This window comes from Orcinus orca, chromosome 4 (genome assembly GCF_937001465.1).
Source record: "Orcinus orca chromosome 4, mOrcOrc1.1, whole genome shotgun sequence".
In the NCBI taxonomy this organism is placed as follows: domain Eukaryota; kingdom Metazoa; phylum Chordata; class Mammalia; order Artiodactyla; family Delphinidae; genus Orcinus; species Orcinus orca.
In genome coordinates, this window is record NC_064562.1 from 35676412 (window position 1) to 35692326 (window position 15915).

A 15915-nucleotide genomic window follows, 5' to 3' on the forward strand; every position below is an offset into this window, starting at 1 on the left:
AGACTTTGAAGGGATATTTAGTACAGTCTGTCACATTACTTATGGCCATTTTAAGCAGTGATTTTTGTGTTGGAATTCCTCAAAACACTATTACACTTCTTCTCTTCCTTAGGTAGTAAAGCTTTAGTGTGTTCAAAAGAATCTCAAGTGAATGATGACATAGAACAGAGCATCCCTGTGAGAGTAGACAGACAGACTGCTATGTAAGAAAGAAAGGAACCATCTCATTTCAACTATGTGTCCAGGGATATCTTTGTTAGAATAGTTTAACAAATTCAGAAATAGGTACCTGGAGATGGTGTCCTGTCATAACAAAAAATGATGATGTGTTGCATACTATGTGTTGTGTAAGTGGCTTGTGATGAGAAAGATATTGCAGGTTGGAATGCCCTTGAACATTTGTCATCACATAATAAAACATTTGCTAAAATGGTCTATTTATCTCTTAGCAAACTAGGAATAGAGAGAAGGTAGAATTCTTATTTTCCAAAATAACTATAGCTAACATCACACTTAATGGTGAGATGTTGAGTTCTTTCCCTTCATGATCAAGAAAAGGACAAGCATGTTCACTATCACCACTTCCACCCAACACTTTACTCAAGGTTTCAGTGAGCTCAATAAGGTGAGAAAAAGAAATTAAAGGTACAAGGTTTAGAAGGAAGAAACACAACTGTCATTATTTACAGAAAGTCTTGCAAGAGTTTGCAAAGACAACATACATAAATTAAATTGTACAAAGATACCATTCACAAAAGTGTTAAAAATATGAAGCATTTTAGAATAAATCCAAAATATGTGGCAGGCTTCTAAGATTATTTAAATAAATTAAAAATATTTTTATTGAAAGGATACTACAAAAATGGAGAGAGATGCACTACATTCACAAATTGGAAGACTAAGCACTATCTGTGCCAATTCATTTAGAGTCAATGCCATTGAAATCCCCAGAGTGCTTTGTGTGTGACTTAGCAAGCTGAGTCTAAACTGTATACAGTATACAAAAGGCCAAGCTCACCCTGAAGAAGAGCAAGCTGGGAAGATTTGCTCACTTGCTATCAAAACTTATTTTGACAATATAGTAACTAAGGCATCTTGTATTGGTGTGGAGAGAAACAAGCCAGTGGAATGGACTAGGGAGCCCAGAATCATATCCACACAAGTATGGGTACTTGATATTTGAAAGAGACAGCACTACAGGTCAGGGGAGAAGAAATGTAATATTATTTGTAATAGATCGTGCTGAGACAATTGTATCCATGTGGAAAAATATGAAAATTGATCCTACTTCATCTCATACAAAAAAAACAATTCCAAATGGATTAACTCTTTCCATATGATTCTAAAAGGCATATTTAAACATTCAAATATCTCTGAAATCAGAATGTTTTAACAATCAGTGACATACCATAGTTTACCTAGCAATAGTCTTTCTTTTCGTATGTTGAAAAAGTTGATGGTAGGTCTTATATTTGATGATGACTTAGGTTTGATGAAATATGGCATAACAGTTTGGGTTTGCTTAGGAAAATAAAAGTCAAAATTCCAAGAATAAAACATTTTAATACAGGAAATTAGAAGCTTCCACAACTAATGGAACGACTAATGGAGTGAAGAGCAGAGAAGTTGCCATTGCTGATCTTACCAGTCAGTGCTTGAGAGCTCACCTGTAGGCAGCTGTAAATCTCAGGAACCTCCAAGAAGCTACTGACAACTCCCTCAGCTCAGGAAGCCACTCCCAGTGATCTCAGAGACCTAGAGCACCCAAACTGCTTAATTTGAAGGTTTGCTTTCCTATGACCCTTTGACACTGTTAGCAAAGTGTTATAAGGAAGTAAAATGCTCAGGCTAGTATTTGGTCCTCATTTGTGTGTTGTGTGTCTACTGGGAAGTATGTAGATACATATCTAACCTGCTTTCTAGGTTATACATTTTCTGGGCTTGAGGAGCCACACTGGACAAGATGGAGAAGCTTCTCATCACTCAGGCATCCTGAATTTTGAGCTGGCTGCAGTAAACGGATGGAATTTTGAGTATTTTCCCTTGGGAGGAGGGCGGTGTGTTGTATTGCAGGTAGAATGGTGTGTAGGATACTTGGGTGGACAGAGGGGAAGACTATAGCCAACTGCAAGTTGCCTCTTTCTTCCTGGGTATGTGTCAATCTAGGTAGAGACAATATTTCCCATTCTTCCTTGCAATTAGGTGTGGCCATGTGACTAACCCTGGACCAGGTAGACATGAGGGGTAGTGATGTATTCAACTTACATCTGTTCTCCAACTTAAAGACTAGTCACTTTTCTCAGACTAAGTTCTTTTCCTCTTGCAGGAACTGGAATACAGATGTGCCAGAGGCCTGGCCATGACCATGAAGGCAAGGATTATGCCTTTGGGCATGGCCAAAAACAAGGTGGAGACACGTGTGTCTCAAAATGTCCATGTGGGGTAGAAAGGCCCTGCCAATATTTACTCTATTTCACTAAAGGATTTATTGCTGTTTTCCGCCTGCTGTGTCAGTGTTAATTTACTTTTTGAATCCTTCATCAGAGATGGTGTGGTATGGAGGAGTATATTAATTAGATTTAATCCACGTTGGCAGCGGTGAGTTGCCTGAGGAGGGAATATACACCACAGGGGTGGTGCTGTGGCATTTAATCAAAAGGGCCCTGGAGAGAGTTCTTGTGAGCTCTTCAACTACTTTTATCTCTAATCAACAGTAGTTGCTTTGTTGATTAGCAAAATGAAGGTTAGAAATTAGTTTTTGCTGGTGAAATTAATTGTGTTGAAGACGTGTGGATTGGCCAGAAATATAGAGTATAAGAGTCGAGCAGACCAGTAGTCTGTATCCTGTAGTATGGTGCCTACTCTGAATTCTTTTTCAGGTAGACTGCCTATTTCCCCTTCATTTGTCTGGTCATTTGTCATTAGGTCTGGTGCGTTTTTGCCTTCCTCCTTCATCTGTGTGTTTCTCTGTCTTCTCATTTTGCTTAACTTACTGTGTTTTTGGTCTCCTTTTTGCAGGTTGCAGGTTGGTAGTTCCCATTGTTTTTGGTGTCTGCCCACAGTGGCTAAGTTTGGTTCAGTGGGTTTTGTAAGCTTCCTGGTGGAGCGGACTGGTGCCTGTGTTCTGGTGGGTTGGGCTGGATCTTGTCTTTCTGGTGGGCAGGGCCGTATCCAGTGGTGTGTTTTGGGGTGTCTGTGAACTTAGTATGGTTTTAGGCAGCCTCTCTGCTAGTGGGTGGGGTTTTGTTCCTGTCTGACTAGTAGTTCGGCATGGGGCATCCAGCACTGCACCTGACCATTGAGTGGAGCTGGGTCTTAGTGTTGAGACGGAGATCTCTGCGGAATTTTCGCCAATTGATATTATGTGGGCCAGGATGTCTCTGGGGGTCCAATGTCCTGGACTCAGCTCTCCCACCTTGGAGGCTCAGGCCTGACACCCCGCTGGAGCGCCAAGATCCTGTCAGCCACACAGCTCAGAAGAAAATGAAGAAAAAAAGGAAGAAAAAAAATTTTTAATTGAAAAAATAATAAAATCAGAAAGGAAGAGAGCAACAAGACCAATAAACAAATCCACAAATGATAACAAGCACTAAAAACTAAACAAAGATAAACTTAAAAATCAGAAACAAATCAGTTGCAGACAGCAAACCCCAAGTCTACAGTTGCTCCCAAAGTCCACTGCCTCAATTTTGGGAACACTCATTGTGTATTCAGTTATTCCACAGATGCAGGGTTCATCAAGTTGATTGTGGGGATTTAATCCACTATTCCTGAGGCTGCACTGAGATATTTCCCTTTCTCTTCTTTATTCGCACAGCTCCTGGGGTTCAGCTTTGGTTTTGGCCCCGCCTCTGCATGTAGGTCGCCCTCAGGTGTCTGTTCCCCGCCGAGAGAAGAGGAGGTTAAAGCAGTGTCTGATCAGGGCTCTCTTGCTCTGTCAGTCTGGGGAGAGGGAGGAGTACAGTAGTCATAATTGGAATGCGGGGTGAGCCTGCAGTGGCAGAGGCTGGCATGACATTTCAACAGCCTGAGGTGCACTGTGTGTTCTCCCGGGGAAGTTGTCCTTGGATCTTGGGACCCTGGCAGTGGCATGCAGCACAGGCTCCCAGGGGGTGCGGTGGGTGTAGTGACCTGTGCTTGCGCACAGGATTCTTGGTAGTAGCGACAGCAGTGTTAGCTTTTTATGCCCGTCTCTGGTGTCCGAGGTGATAGCCATGGCTTGTGCCTGTCTCTGGAGCTTGCTTAGGCAGTGCTCTGCTTTGTGTGGGCACACAGGGAAGGAATGCCCTCTCCTCATGCACCCTGAAATGATGGTCTCTTGCCTCTTAGGCAGGTCCAGACATTTTCCCAGACTCCCTCTTGGCTAGCTGTGGCACACTAGCCCCATTTAGGCTGTGTTCATGCAGCCAACCCCAGTCCTCTCCCTGGGATCCGACCTCTAAAGCCTGAGCCTCAGCTCCCAGTCCCCACCCACCACAGCAGGTGAGCAGACAAGCCTCTCAGACTGGTGAGTGCTGGTCAGCACCAATCCTCTGTGCAGGAATCTCTCAGCTTTCCCCTCTGCACCGCTGTTGCTGCGCTCTCCTCCATGGCTCTGAAGCTTCCCCCTCACCCACCCCCCCGTTTCCGCCATTGAAAGAGTTTCCTAGTGTATGGAAACCTTTCCTCCTTCACAGCTCCCTCCCAGAAGTGCAGGTCCCATCCCTATTCTTTTGGCTCTGTTTTCTCCAAGTATGTGAGGATTTTCTTGTCTTGTGGGGAGTCTGAGGTCTTCTGCCAGCATTCAGTATGTGTTCTGTAGGAGTTGTTCCATACATAGATGTATTTTTGATGTATTTGTGGGGAGGAAGGTGATCTCCACATCTTACTCCTCCACCATCTTGAAGGTCCCCCTAATAATTCATTAATTTTTAACAACTCCAGGACAATATGCATCTGTTTGGCAGTACTATTTACAGACTTTTTCTTTTCTGTAGTTATTTAGGTAGATAATCAGAAAACTGAAGTACAGCAATTCATAGGAAGGCTTTTCTGTGGAATTTGTTAACTGTATCTGCATAGATGAAGACATTTCCATTTTTAGCAAGCTTTAGTTACTCAATATATTTCACAGTCTGAATAGCAAAAACAAACAAAAAACTCTGGTTTCTTCCATATTTTCTCAGAGGAATTCTTACATCCTAACACATATGTAGCTATAATGTCAATGTAAATCATTCATTCACTTATCTTTCTATTCATTCTGGCCTGGGAATATAAAAGATGAGTAAGAGAGGGTCCTTGCTCTTAAAGCATTTTGGAATTAGTCTTTGCATTTCAAAACTAATTTGCCCAAGCCATTGGGCAAATACTACTCACAGCATAAATGGGATGGTTGATTTGGGTAAATCCAGAATAGAATTATCCCAATGAGGTACACATTTGAATTCCACTATAAAGCAGTAAGAACCTATAGAATATTTCCTTAATTTCCAGGTTCATCATACGAGACACCCTGATTATCTGTCTCACTGTAAGCAACTGAAAATACTGGGTGATATATTTTAAAATCATCTTTTCTAGTGCATCAGTGAGCTGGTTACCAAAAGGAATTTGTAAAAGTAAAGACCAACTGAAGCAGGAGTACAGAAAGATATACATTGAAGCTACACAACGTTAAACTTTTGTTTTGATGGGGTTTTTTTTCTTTTTATTAAGGTGTAATTGACATGTAAAATTATGTTAGTTTCTGATGTACAACATAATGATTCAATATTTGTATACACTGCAAAATAATCACCACCATAAATGTAACTACGATTCATCATCATAAAAGTTACATATTTTTTTTCTTGTGATGAGAACTTTTAAGACTTACTCTCTTGGCAACGTTTAAACTTTAAAATACAATATTATTGACTATAGTCACCATGCTGTACATTCCATCCACATGACTTATTTATTTTATAACTGGAAGTTTGTACCTCTTGACCTATTTTGCTCACCTGTTTTGCTCACCCCCGACACCCACCCTTCTGGCAGTCATCATTCTGTTCTATGGGTTTTTCTTGTTTTATTTGGGTTTTTCATTTGTTTTTTTTTAGAGTCCATTTATAAGAGAAATCATATGGTATTGGTCTTTCTCTGTCTGACTTATTTTACTTCTCACGATACCCTCAAGGTCCATCCATGTCATCACAAAAGGCAAGATTTTATTCTGTTTTATGGCTGAGTAGTATTCCATTGTGTATATATACCACATCTTCTTTATCCACTGATGTACACTTAGGCTGTTTTCATATCTTCACTATTATAAGAAATGCTGCTGTGAACATAGGATTGTATATACCATTTCAAGCTTTAGCATTTTCATTTTCTGGATAAATTCCCAGAAGTGGAATCCCTGGATCATTTGGTAGTTCTATTTTTTTGGGGGAGGGGGACACCTCTATGTAGTGGCTCACTAATTTACATTCCCACCAGCAAAGCATGAGGGTTCCTTTTTCTTCACACTTTTGCCAGCACTTGTTATTTGTTGCCTTTTTGAGGATAGCCATTCTGACAGGTGTGAGGTGATATCTTATTGTGGTTTTGATTTGCATTTCCCTGATGATTAGTGATGTTAGCATCTGTTCATGTGCCTGTTGGCCATATGTATGTCTTTGGAAAAATGTCTATTCAGATCCTCTGTACATTTTTTATTAGGATTGTCAGTTTGTTTACTATTGAGTGAATATTAATCCCTTATCAAATATACGATATGCAAATATTTTCTTCCATTTGGTAAGTTGCCTTTTCATTTTTCTGATGGTTTTCTCTGCTGCATAGAGCTTTTTAGTTTGATGTGGTCCCACATGTTTACTTTTGCTTTAGGAGTAAGATCCAAAAAATCATTGCCAAGACCAATGTCAAGGAGCTTGATCCTTATGTTTTCTTCTAGAAGTTTTATTGTTTCAGGTCTTACACTCAAGTCTTTAATCCATTTTGAGTTAATTTTTGTGTATGGTGTAACATACTAGTCTAATTTCTTTCTTTTGCGTGTGGCTAATTTTCCCAACACCATTTTTTGAAGAGACTGTTTTTTCCCATTGTATATTTTTGGCTCCTTTCTTGTAAATTAATTGACTATGTATTTGTGGATTTATTTCTGGGCTTTCTATTCTGTTTTAATAATCTATGTGTCTGTTTTATGCCAATATCATACAGTTTTATTTATTAGAGCTTTGTAGTATAGTTTGAAATCAGGAAGCATGATGCCTCCAGCTTTGTTCTTCTTTCTCAAGATTGCTTTAGGTATTCAGGGTCTTCTGTGGTTCCATATAAATTTTAGGGTTGTTTGTTCTATTTCTGTGAAAAATGCCATTGGAATTTCGGCAGGGATTGCATTGAATATGTACATTGCTTTGGATAATATGGACATTGTAATGATAATAATTATTCCAATCCATGAGCATAGTATATTTTTCCATTTATTAATGTCTTCTTCAATTTCTTTCATCAACGTCTTATAGTTTTCAGTGTACAGATATTTTACCTTCTTGGTTAAACCTATTTGTAGTTATTTTATTCTTTCTAATGCAACTGTAAATGGGGTTGTTCTCTTAATTTCTTTTTCTGTTAGTTCATGGTTAGTGCATAAAAAAACAACAAAATTTTGAATATTGCTTTTATACCTTGTAACTTTACTGAATTCCTTTATTAGTTCTAACAGATTTTTGGTAGAGTCTTTAGGGTTTTCTATATATAAAATCATGTCATCCACAAATAGTGACAGTTTTACTTCTTTCCTCCCAATTTCAATGCTTTTTATTCCTTTTTCTTGTCTGATGGCTGTGGCTAGGATTTCCAGTACTATGTTGAGTAAAAGTGGCAAAAGTGGGCATTCTTGTTTTGTTTCTGATCTTAGAAAAGCTTTCAGCTTTTCACTGTTGAGTATATTGTTAGCTATGGGCTGGCATACATGACCTTTATTATGTTGAGGTACATTGCCAGTATACCCACTTTGTTGAGAGTTTTTATAATACATGGATGTTGAATTTTGTTAAATGCTTTTCCTGCACCTATTGAGATGATCATATGATTTTCATCCTTCATTTTGTTAATGTAGTGTGTCACATTGATTGATTTGTAGATGTTGAACTATCCTTGCATCTGTGGAATAAATCCCACTTGAACATGGTGTATGATCCTTTTAATGAATTGTTCAATTCAATTTGCTAATATTTTGTTTAAGATTTTTTTGCATCTATGTTCATCAGGGGTATCAGCTTGTAATTTTCTTTTTGTGATGACCTTGACTGGTTTTAATATCAGAGTAATGTTGGCCTGGTATAATGAGTTTGAAAGCAGTCCCTCCTCTTTAACTTTTTGGAAGAGTATGAGAGAGGTATTAAATCTTTGAATGTTTGGTAGAATTCACAAGTGAAGCCATCTGGTCTTGGACTCTTGTTTACTGAGAGGTTTTATTACTGATTTAATCTCTTTACTAGTAATCCATCTATTCATATTTTCTATTTCTTCATCAGTCAGTCTTGGAAGGTTGTATTTTTCTGGGAATTTATCCATTTCTTCCAGGTCATCCAATTTGTTGGCATAAATTGTTCATAGTAGTATCTTATGATACTTTGTGGTATTAGTTGTAACTTCTCTTTCATTTCTGATTTTATTTATTTGAATAGTCTTTCTATTTTTCTTGATAAATCTAGCCAAATGTTTGTCAATTTTGAGTATCTTTTCAAAGGAGCAGCTAATAGTTTTTTCATTCTTTTCTATTGTCTTGTTAGTCCCTCTTTTATTTATTTCTGCTCTGACATTTTTAATTTCCTTTTTTCTATTAGCTTTGGGCTTTATTTGTTCTTTATTTTCTAGTTCCTTTAGGTGTAAAGTTATATTTATTTACTTTGGTATTTTTCTTGATTCTTGAGGTTGACCTGTATTACTATGAACTTCCCTCTTAGAACTGCTTTTGCTGTATCCTTTAATTTTTGGTATGTTGTATCTACATTTTCATTTGTCTCTAGGCATTTTGTGATTTCTCCTTTGATTTTTTTTTAACCCTTAGTTTTTCAGTAGCATGTTGTTTAATGTTTACATATTTGTGATATTTCCAGTTTTCTTCTTTTCTTTTTTTTTTTTTTAAATTTATTTATTTATTTATTTTTGGCTGTGTTGGGTCTTCGTTTCTGTGCAAGGGCTTTCTCTAGTTGCGGCAAGCGGGGGCCACTCTTCATCGCGGTGCGCGGGCGTCTCATTATCGCGGCCTCTCTTGTTGCGGAGCACAGGCTCCAGACGCGCAGGCTCAGTAGTTGTGGCTCACGGGCCTAATTGCTCCGCGGTATGTGGGATCTTCCCAGACCGGGCTCGAACCCGTGTCCCCTGCATCGGCAGGCGGACTCTCAACCACTGCGCCACCAGGGAAGCCCTCCAGTTTTCTTCTTGTAATTGATTTCTGGTTTTCTACCATTGTGGTTGGAAAAGATGCTTGATATGATTTCATTCTTCTTAAATTGACTGAGACTTGTTTTGTGGCCTAACATATGACCCATTTTGGAGACTTTTCCATGGACACTTGAGAAGAATGTGTATTCCACTGCTTGGATGGATGTTCCCTATGTGTTAAGTTTATCTGGTATAACGTGTCATTTAAGGTCAAAGTTTCCTTATTGATATTCCATGTGGATGATCTATCCATTGATGTAAGTGGGGTATTTAAGTCCCATACTATTATTATATTGCTGTCAATTTCTCCCTTTAGGTCTATTAATTTTGCTTTATATATTTAGATGCTGTTATGTTGGGTGCATAATGTTTACAATTGTTATATATTCTTGCTGGATTTATCCCTTTATTATTATGTAATGCTCTTTTTTTGCTTTTGTTACAGTCTTTGTTTTAAAGTCTATTTTGTCTAAGTGGAGCTACCCAGCTTTCTTTTGGTTTCCATTTGCATGGAACATATTTTTCTACCCTTTTACTTCCAGTCTGTGTATTTCTTTATATCTAAATTGAGTCTTTTCTAGGCAGCATGTAGATGGGTCATTTTTATTTTTTTAAATTTACTCAGCCACTCTATTTCTTTTAATTGGAGAATTTAGTCCCTTTACATTTAAAGTCATTATTGATAGGTATGTACTTATTGACATTTTGTTAATTATTTTCTAGTGTTTTATAGTTCCTCTTGGTTCCTTTGTTCTTCTCTTGCTCTCTTCCCTTGTGATTTGATGACTTTCTTTAGTGTTATGCTTAGATTCTTTTCTCTTTTTCTGTTGTGTAATTACTACAAGTTTCTGCCTTGTTGTTACCATGAGGCTCACATGTAACAGGCTATATATAAAACAGTCCATTTTAAGTGGATAGCAACTTACATTTGAACACTTTCTAATACTCTACATTTTTACTCCTCCCCTCATGTTTTATGTTTTTGATGTCACATTTTATATATTTATATTTTGTGTGTACCTTGAAAAATTATTGTAGTTATGGCATTTTTCACAACTTTTGCCTTTTAACCTTCAAACTAGCTTTATAAGTGATTAATCTACTACCTTTATGATATATGACTTTACTTAGTGAGATCTATACTTTCATATTTTTTCTTGTTACTAATTAGTGTCTTTTCTTTTCAGCTTAAAGAAGTCCCTTTAACATTTCTCATAAAGCCGGTTTTAGCAGTGCTGAACTCCTTTAGCTTTGGCTTTGCAAGACATGCAGGAAAAGAAATGCCTTGAGAGCAGACTTTAACCAATGGCCAAACAGGAGTTTGTTGATAAGAATTCTAGCTTCCCCACCCTCTGGTGGGACAACTCTGAGGTAGGTTTTATCCATTTTCCAGAGGTCTCCCACAACAGTAACCTGCTCCTGAATGCATCTTGTACTGGTTTCCTCCTTTATCAGTCTCACTTCCTAGTGCTTCTTGCATAACCTCATGTAAAGTACTTCTTCCAGGTGTTCCTGTGGGGAATACTAAGACGTATTTAAATGGCTCCCTGCAGCTATTTTTCATAAAAGCCATATTTTTGCCATTCATTTGGTTGCCTTGACATCTGGATTTTAAATCTGAAAATATAAATTCAACCAGCCATACTGATTTTTACTTAAGTGTCAGTAAGGAAGTCATAAAATCAATGGACAAAGAAAAACTCCATATGGTCAAAATATCCCTTAAAAAATCATTTTGGACTCTAGTTCAGTGTTTTTCAGTTAAAAAATTCTCTCTCTCTGATATTGATGGTCTAGACTGAATGTGGCCATGTTCTGTGCCATGATGTGGGGTGGTTGGGTGAGCAGATAGGGATGGTGTATAACTCTGCCAGAAGGCCACCTCTCTAGGCTCTGTCTATGTAACTAGAGATCAGCTCACCATTTCTGAGTGAGTCTTCTACCAACTTCCTGTTGGACCAGACTGCTGCTTCTTTGGGCAGACAACAGAGGTAGTAATTGTATATGTGTGTAGTGAAAACGAGGTATAAAAATACCTGTCTTTAAACAAACATTAGCTTCCCATTCAGTGAGGAGTATTGCTCATTCCACAAGATGCCTGGAGGGGCCTGGGACTGAGGGAGGGCAGGGAACATGTCCTGTTTTCTGCTCAGTCTGGTGCACATCCTCACTGAGCATATTGGCAAGCTAATGGCCCACACTTTTGTACTTTCTCATTTGGCTGACTTGTACCTGTTGAACTTAGAACATTAAATATGTCCAAGCTGTAATTCCATCATACTTGAGTTCTCTGAGCTTCATTTTCCTTGCCTCTATAATGGAAAAAACAGTCTCAATTTGTCTCGTGAAGTTTTGGGGGAGACTCAGATAATATGTGAAAGCCCTTTGTGAAGTACACAGTTCTATACAAAGGTAAGGATTTATTTTTATTAAGGCTGAGTAAATCATTATAGACTTAATATTCATTTGGTTGCTCATTTAAGGTTGCTGCCTATCTGTGGATGGTGACAGAATTCTCAAACTACATCCTCATACTATTTGGCAGCCTATGGAGGCTAAATCAATCAAACACAGGTTCCTATTTTATTTTTGCACCATTGTGTTTCAGGTCCTGTGTAGGAAGGAGCTTCACATGGGAACTCTGGCCTTAGAGTTAGGAGATCTTTGTTGATAATAACCGACTGATTTTGGCAAGCACTGAAACATTTTGTGCTTCAGTTTTATCATTTGTAAAACAAGCCAAATAACTTTACAGGATGATCTCTAACGTCCCTAAAACTTCAAGTTCACAAGTCAAAACAAATATTTCTCAAAGTGTGGTCTAAAGGCAAATCAGCTTCATTGGAAGTTTCCAGAGAGTTTGTGAATCAGAGTCTCCCAGGTTGGGGGTCCCAGTATTTGTATTTTTATTAAGTATGGAAAAAGAATATTTCAAGCCCTATATTTTTTACTTCAGCTTTGACTATAAAATGTAATTGGAGCCAGCCTTAATGAGCCATTTAATCAGAAAACTTGTGAGGTATGTGCATGTTCTTGACACTGGTTCTTTGGAAGGCAAAACCATGGCTAGCTATTATCTTGTTAGATGGATATGGAAAAGATCTGCGAATTTTTACATACCGGTTACTGTAAAAGTATACTTCTTCTATATCATATCATAATAAAATGGATATTTTCTCTATAAACCTTTGTGAAAAAGGGCTAATAGTCTTTCTTTAATAGGTTCATGGGCTATTGGCATGTCACCTTGGAAGTAAAAGTTCAAAAAAAAAATACAATGCATACGAACTAAAAATTTACCCCAAAGAACAAAATCCCTTCATTTGCCAAAAACCCACTGGCCCTATCCTTACTGTCCCCTGCCTCCATCTCAGTGAATCATTGTCCTTTCTTCTCATCAATTGTTTTCCAGAGACAATTTCTGTTTTCTGCTCCCAGATCAACCTACACTTGCACTCATCTCTCACATTTGCCTCTTCTCATTGTAGTGATGATCAGGGAGAGAGGAAGATGCATTTTCAGTTGCTCTGTCAATTGGAACAACTGTAAACAAGTCCTGTTGGTCACCAGTGCTCCACTCTCTGGCACTGCTTTTTTCTGTGAAGTATTGAGTGGGTGAATTCTGATCACATTTGTCTAGAACAAGAAGCAAGGGCATCACAAAGGGCATCACAGGCCCAGATCTGATGTTCCAATCAACCTCTAATCATCTCCAAGTCTCACTTTCCATCCCTGATCTTTTAGTTAAGTTTGAATTCTCTATTTTCAACTACCTATTGAAAACCATTTTTGTGAGAGAAAAGAGTATTTCTTCACTTAAGCTATAGACCATGTACGTGTAGGAAATATGGTTTTACCCAATGAACTTGACTTAACTAACTCACCGTCTCTGGCCTTATTGACCTAGTTAGATAGCCTCTTTTGTATATATGTGGCTTGACTTCACATGTTAGTTGGAATGACTCAAGATCCTTGAGAAATTATTAAACTTGATGATGAAAATTAATTTTGAAATACATGTGAGTATAAATATATCATTGATTCATTGATTCAACCAACAGTTATTTAATTTTCAGTATATTCTAAGTCCTACAGTAAGTACTGGTGATACAAGACTAATGCTATTTTGACCTTTAGTATGTAAATCATATTAAGACCTTCTTTTATACTTTTCTGGAGAAGGAGAGAAGTGTTATAAAAAGTAAGAAGGAGTAAATTAAGGTAAATTAAAAGACTCTGGGTATTCACTGATACTAATGATCAGTGAAATTTCCTTTTCAGGAATAACAAAATTAACATTCTTCTTCTCAATGTTAGCCTGGGACATCTATGTGAGGAAGTAAGTATGAGGAAGAAACTACTTGTTTGTTTATCTTGAAGTTCCACTAGTGCCTTTGGGCAGGATATTAACAAAAAATAATGAGGGTATTTGCCAAATATCTGTAAGCAGGTAGTACAAATTTTTGGAAAAGAACTGCAAATCATATAATCTCCAGGGTGCCAGGATCATTTATCCACCTACTTACTCTATATATCCACTTAGCTATTTAATAGCTCACTAAAACTTAGAATATTCAGAGTGGAATTCTTGATTTTCCTCATCCTCAAATTTGCTGCTTCTCAGTAAGTGACACCACCATTCACTCAGTTGTTAGGCCCAAACCCCCTACATGTATCCCACACAGAATCATAAATATTCCAAATCTGATCACTCCTCAGCATGCCCATTACTTCTACCCAAATCCAAGCCAGCATCTGAGTATAGCTTCCTAATTGCTTCTATTCCTACTCTTCCCTCAATCTATTCTCTCTCCATACAACATTCAAAGTGCTCTTTTAAAACAGTATGTAGATTACATATACTCTGTTTAAAATTTTTAGTGGTCCCTGGTTTTAATTAGAATAAAACAGAAATTTATTACTTTGACCAACATGGGGCCATGCATAACCTTGTCTCTCCACGCTCCTCAAAATCTATCTCCTTAATTCTCCTTCTCACCCTGTGCTAGCTATACTGACTCCCTTCCCAGTCCTTGAACCCTCCAGGTTTTACCTGACTGAAGACTTTTGCATTTGCTCTTCCCCCAATCTGGAATTGCTCTCCTCCCAGAGTGTTTCTTTGTTGATCTTCTTGTCTGACTTTAGACTGACTTTCTCCTTGACTTCCCTATTTATAATAACTATCAGCCAATCACTCTCCCTTCCATCACCCTTCTTAATTTTCTCCATAGTGTTGGTTACGATGAAACTGTTCTTTTTATTCATTTGCTTGCTTATTTTGTTTCCCTCAAGTAGAATGTGAGCTTCATAAGAACTGTGATTTTCAGTGTACTATTCTCTACCATACCCTGCTATCTAGAACAGAACAGGGCATATAATGGGGTTTTCAGTAAATATTTATTGGATAATCTCAGCATATTAAAAATAGGAAAAAATAGTATTGGTTCTGGGGTAATACATATAATGATTTAAATAGAGTATTTCACCATTACTGCATTGTATTCATTAACCAAATTATGTGCTTTAATTTTATTTTTATGTAGGCTTATCATACATGAGAAATATTTTTTAAATATGATAGGAGAAAATATGGGAATAAGAAAGTATATTTTGAATGGCTTATTTTCCCTTTCTGTATTTTTTATAATTAAATATTTAAGCAATCACTCTATGGATCATTCATCTATAAAGCAGGTGATTAGTGTGGAAAATATCTTATAGATTTTTTTCTGGCAAAGTAGTGTTTTACTGATCCACTGTTAGCCCTCTGTATCTGCCAGTTCTGCATCCACTGATTCAAGTAACTGTAGATAGAAAATATTCAGCAAAAAATTCCAGAAAGTTCCAAAAAGTGAAACTTGAATTTGCTGTATGCCAGCAACTATTTACATAGCATTTATATTGTATTTATAATGATTTACATAGCATTTACATTGTGTTAGGTATTATAAGTAATCTGAGATGATTTAAAGTATACCGGAGGACGTGCTTAGGTTACATGCAAATCAACACCATTTTATAGAAGGGACTTGAGCATCTATAGTTTGTGATATCTGCAGGGGTCCTGGAACCAGTCCCCCATGGATACCAAGGGAAGACTATATTCCTTTCTTTTCAGAAGGCTATAAATCATCAAATCAAATCTACACAAATTTAATGCTATTGGAAGCATTGGTTTAAAACATACTTTTAATAGCCAAAGCAATCTTGAGAACAAAAAACGAAGCTGGAGGAATCAGGCTCCCTGACTTCAGACTATACTACAAAGCTACAGTAATCAAGACAGTATGGTACTGATACAAAAAGAGAAAGATAGATCAATGGAACAGGATAGAAAGCCCAGAGATAAACCCACACACATATGGTCACCTTATCTTTGATAAAGGAGGCAGGAATGTACAGTGGAGAAAGGGCAGCCTCTTCAATAAGTGGTGCTGGGAAAACTGGACAGGTACATGTAAAAGTATGAGATTAGATCACTCCCTAACACCATACACA